The sequence below is a fragment of the Oncorhynchus mykiss genome, chromosome 3 (genome assembly GCF_057628025.1).
Source record: "Oncorhynchus mykiss isolate SJ-2025 chromosome 3, ASM5762802v1, whole genome shotgun sequence".
Classification (NCBI taxonomy): domain Eukaryota; kingdom Metazoa; phylum Chordata; class Actinopteri; order Salmoniformes; family Salmonidae; genus Oncorhynchus; species Oncorhynchus mykiss.
This window is the reverse complement of record NC_143024.1, coordinates 51516448-51522447: the sequence shown is the minus strand read 5'-3', so window position 1 is coordinate 51522447 and position 6000 is coordinate 51516448.

Sequence of the window (6000 nt, the reverse complement as noted above, 5' to 3'; positions counted from 1 at the left end):
CTGCTGGTGGTGGTGTGATGGTGTGGGGTGTGTTTTCATGGCACACATTGGGCCCTTGATAAAAGTTGAGCAACGTTTTGAATGCCACAGGATATCTGAAAATCATTGCCAATCAGGTGCATCCCTTCATGGCAGCAGTGTATCCATCTGCAAATGGATTGTTTTCAGCAGGATAATGCCCCATGACAGTGAATTCAGCTTAATGCAGTGACCTGCCAGGTTACCAGATCTCAATCTAATTGATAATCTGTGGGATGAGATGGAACATTTCAGAGTAGAGATCCACTACCACTAACGTAAAGGATTTTTTGATTTTTTTTCACCCAACTTTTAACCAAAATCTAAAGACATGGTGACATTTTTTTGTTGATATCATATTGAATTCATGTTAGTTGACAACTCAACCAAATGTAAATCAAAACTAGACATTGAAATGATGTCTGTGCCCAGTGGGTTGTCACTTTGTAATCATGAACCTTTAATTGTACATACCTGTCTCTGTGGCTGTGTTTGCCTTGGGATCCTAGGACTCTGCTGCTTTTGACATACATTTACAATAAGTGCAAATATTATTTGTTTTCTTTCAAATATTTTGAGCGTGTTGAGCCTTGCACGTTTGGGACTATTACATTGATTCCATTGTGCCGGGCAAGCTCAATCAAGCTCAGCAAAGATACAGTATTTGAAAGAAACTGTATGCTATTTGAGCCCAGGTATGCAATCCGCGATCATAAACGAGAGAGGGAAAGGAACTCCTAAAGAGTTTTGGAAAACAGACTTGTGTATTTTGTTTGGAGATGGTTTGCTGTGGCAACCTGATATATTTTGCAGGTAACTAATTTTGTGTTAACTACTGTGCACATTATTCCTAAAGACCATAGCTGATTCTTACCATGGCACAGTATAGAGTGGCACCAATGTGTGAATATTTACATGTAATTACATCATAAAATGCTAATTATGAACGGTAACCTGATAATTTACAGTAAAGCACCTCTTACCTTCTCTAATGGACTTTTGATGATCTAATGGTATTCTTCTTTCTTTGGTCTTCTTTGGATGGTCTTTCCTAGCTTCGGAGCAGAGCACCAGCATAGACAAGAGCCAAGCGAAGAGAGCACTGGTACACATGGCATGCTACCCTAACAAAATCTTCCTACACATACACAACACTCCACACACACACCTGCCCCCCTTACTCTGCAGATACACACTCCTGAACCCTCTGTATGCAGGCACAAACACGTGAAGGCACCTGCCCTCTACTCCTAAACAAACTCTCTGTATCCTGACCGTTAGATTCACAAACACACACTCAAAATCTGAGCTACTGTCACTAGTCCCCACAGAAGGACACAGTCTCAGCTACTGAAGTCAGTGTCAACCACATCAAGACACCTCCACCTAACTCAGAGGTGGCTCATATTCTGACGTGTGATGCCTCACCAGTCAAATGTCATATTTAATATTTCCCCATGTCTCCCACTGCCTTCCTGTAATACCAATGATGCTACAGTGTATTCCTGCTCTTCTGCCTATAAAAGGGCATCCGTACCCACACACAGGGGTCTCCCCAGATACTTGATGCCCACCTTGTTACCCCCCACCAAAGGCTGGTAGTAGGGGAAAAATGTGTTAGTGTTAGAGGTAAACAAAGGCACAATAACCTTACAGTGATTCGACGTGTGACGAGGCTCTCTTCTTCGCTTACAAATAACAGTATTAGGGGCAAAATGACCCCTCAAAATTAGGGGTCAACGGGATAGGACACAAACCATTTTGATTTTATATTGACGCTTTGATGTATCAAAGCTCCCCTAACTTCTGCTCTCAAGATTTTCAATCACATAGCTGAATGGCAAAGGTGTAGATACTGTCTGAGTTTGGTGTACAGAATATTATAATACTGCTCCAATTAATGTGATTCTTGGGTCGTCTTGCGTAAATTCACCTCAATATGAATTTTCTTGACAAAAATGTTTGCTTGTTTTCTTATCTCGTATGAGACGTGTGTGTGTGTGTGTGTGTGTGTGTGTGTGTGTGTGTGTGTGTGTGTGTGTGTGTGTGTGTGTGTGTGTGTGTGTGTGTGTGTGTGTGTGTGTGTGTGTGTGTGTGTGTGTGTGTGTGTGTGTGTGTGTGTGTGTGTGTGTGTGTGTGTGTGTGTGTGTGTGTGTGTGTGTGTGTGTGTGTTAGATGTGGTCCAGTAATCTACCTGACCTGAGCAGACTGGACAGTCCGCGAGTGAAAAGTTTGCTCTCCATCACAGCACTACTGATATGAGAGATATCGCTGTGGGAGTGACCATGGAATGTTATGGGAGGGAACCTACTGAGTAAAGTATTTGTTATTTACTTTTTGCGAATCAAATGACTGCAAGGCTTGGTCCAGGAACTTGTGGTGTGCTAGCAAAAGCATTCCCCTTGGCCTCAAAGAGAGACAAAACTACAGGTCCTACCATAGCTAGCTATGGCTTCACTGAGGAGAAGAATGACTACACCCTTTAAATCGGTGGTCGATGTGTGTTGCGCTTGTGGGGAATACTATCCCAATAAGAGTTACAAACACAATATCTTTAATGCCAAGATGTTGGACCGATATGACAGAGGTGTACAAGACAAGTGAGGGAAGGTGTTGTGGAATATGATTGGTTGGTAGATTTAGCCGATTAAACCAATTCCTATCATGGCAGGAGTTTCACAAGTCTTTCTTATTGGCTAACAAAGGCCACGTCTGACGCATTGGTCCACCAGTTTCTCCTCACAATTGGGGCGGAAGTGAGTCTAGGAACAAGATTATCGATATGCTAAGATTCCATTTTTTGTACAACCTCAAATATATATGATCGAATTCACAGCTAGGCAATTTTTTAAGAAGCTATTGATCCTCTGTGGCTAATTATAGGCATTTTCATGATGTAGTAGATAGCAGATAGCAGTAACTCTATAACTTTAGCAAATTTATTTCAATTCATCAAGGGTGCTGCAGCTCCTCCAGAACCCTTCACGCGGCTATGATTCTATAAGGAAATAAATGATGAAGTGCAACGCTGTAGAGATGAGAGTTGTAGGCTCACGTCTATCACAACATAGACAGATCATAAAAAGTGCATTTCAAATTGGTTCTGGAAAGAAGCAGTCCAAAATGGAGAGGTGCAGGATCCAGCTCAAATTAAGCACTGGGAAAAGCGCGATTGCACATTCAGGTGACACCTTCTCAGTATGGATGAGTAGTATGTTAGTATTTGTTGCTTACTGCATACGTTTTCACTAAACAGTATGTTCTAAATAGTATGTAGTAAAATGAGTACACAGTATGCAGTTTAAATAAGTAGTAGGCAAGACAGATTTCAGACACCACCACTGTGATATGGCTGCACAAGCAGATGCTACCTACAATTGTGCTCAAAGCTGTAAAATCACTAAGGCATTTTTATCCTCATTTGAATGAGTATGATAGTAATCATACATCGACATAAAAATCATCCTTATCCTCTTCAAAAATGTCTTTAAATGTTTTCAATTATGATTTTTTGTTCCATGACTGATAACACAATGCATGTTCACCCTGGCCACCCATTCTCAATCAAACCATCAACACTCGGATGGAAACCAAACAATTCCAAAGGCGCTCGTGATCAAATCAACAAGAGGACAACAATGGAAATACGTTTTTAAATGTTTTTGTGTTATCCTCAAGGAATTTTAAATGCATTGCATGTTTAGTTTTTTTGGTCAAATAAAAACATTTCCCCACAGTTTCCACAGCCACTAATTACAGTTGACTCTTTGACATGCAGGAGGCTGAGTGTGAACCGTTTATCTCCACAGCCCATCAGACAGTTCTGTGAACATCTCACCTCAGCCAGACAATAACATTACTTAGAAGCTGTCCCCAGTATTAAGAGGAGGAAGAGGGGGGAAGACAGAGATGATAGCCAAGCTCTCTTTCTCTCTTTCTCTCTCTCCCCCTCTGTAGTAATGTGGTCTGGAAATGTGCCTGTTGTGTAAATGCATGTACTTAGCATTTGACTTCTGTGCATTTAACTTCTGTTTGGTAGTGTTGAGGATATGTAGATCTGTGTTGCTGTAACAGAAACCACTACATGGTATTGCAAATTTTCAAATTTGACTTCTCTGGGGTCATCTATGGGAATTGTCTTTTTGGGCTAGATTTCAGCTAAACTGCAATACTGGAGCTAGCCTGTAGATGCAGTGGAAAGCGTGCTTCCAGACCTGAACCCTGGGGCCTTCCTTCCTGCACTTTCTATTACACACTCACTGGCTACTCTTAGTTTCCACACTGGACTGTGAATCCAAACCAAAACATACAAACAATTGTGACAATTTAAAATACCCAAAATGTTTTTCCAGTTCAGCACACCTGTCTCAAATAATAAACTAATCATAATCGTCCAAAAAGATCTCAATCAAGTTGAAAACAATTAAGAGCTAGGCTGGAACAAAAACAGCCTTGACTCCTCAGCCTTGACTCTCTACTCATGGTACTCCTGGGCTGGGCTGTGGGTTCGGGATGAGAGGCGTCAGACACTCACAGACAGAACAGGTCAACGTAGGGAGGGGAAGGAAAGCAAAGAGTCAAAGAAAGAAAACGGAGAGGATAGGTAAAGTCTTTGAATCCCGCAGACTTCCTCTCCTCCTCCACTCCTCCACTGCATGCATCCTCTGGGAAGAGATTGGAGCCTGTGGTGAGAGCAAGGTAAGACAAGGCCTGTCAGGAACAAAGCTCCAAATTCACATGATATGTTTAGCTAAAAGGGTGAAAGAGAAAATGAATCAAAGATTTGGCAAGATAAGAGACGACGGAACAATAAAGACAAGGCATTTGCCGTGGGACCGGCAGGAGATGAACATCATTTATAAGTTGTTCTCTGGGTGGGGTGGGGGTTAAAAATAGTATGGGGGTTAAGAGCAGGGGTCAGCGTATCACAGCGAGAGAGCTACTGCCTCGTCTGTTTTAACCAGCAGCATTCTGTTATCTGTGGCTGAGGGCCACCAACTTCACTTGCACTTGCACAAAAACAGATTCACAGTGCACTCCGTAGCCAACATAAATATCTACTCAACACAAACCACATAGGCTAAGTTGTCTATTTGTTTTGTGGTATGCGAAGGGTTACGAATGTTCTTGTGAATTATTTGAAAGGAAATTACATCCTGCCAGATGTAGTAAAAGAATGCTGTTCATACATGTAACTATAGATTTGAAAAGTAGAATATTGTTGCCTATTGATGTAGTTCTCCGCATACACAGTAAAATTCACCATCTTTGATAGAGATCAGATTATAATCATTGTCATGGGAACAGTGACGTCATGACAACTTGTGTTTAGTGTAATAGTTCCACAGGTGTCAACCACAACCCAGACCACAGGTTCCTCTCAGCAGACAAGACGGAGCTCGAGTTACAATATACGTCAATAAAAAAAAGAACAAAAAAAAGCCTAGAACAAGTCATATCTGTTGCTGTGTTTCCTTCCGTTATTGGGGGAGGACTTACATTTTTGGCAAAATATCCAGAAAAAAAGACTAATGATACAGTGCCTTCAGAAAGTATTCATACCGCTTAACTTATCCCCTTTTCTGACCAATCTCCACACAATACTGCATAATGACAATGTGAAAACATGTTTTTAGAAAGGTTAACAAATTAATTGAAAATTAAGTATCTAATTTACATAAGTATTCACAACACATTGCTATTGATCCTTCTTGAGATGTCACAACAACATGATTGGAGTCAACCTGTGGCCAATTCAATTGTTTGGACATTATTTACAGTATAATTGGCTCATTCATCCCCCTCCTCTCCCCTGTAACTGTTCCCCAGGTTGTTGCTGTAAATGAGAATGTGTTCTCAGTCAACCTACCTGGTAAAATAGCGGTAAAATAAAATTTGGAAGGAAACACACGTGTCTATATAAGGTCCCACAGTTGACAGTGCATGTTAGAGCAGAAACTATACTATGAAGTCCAAGGAACT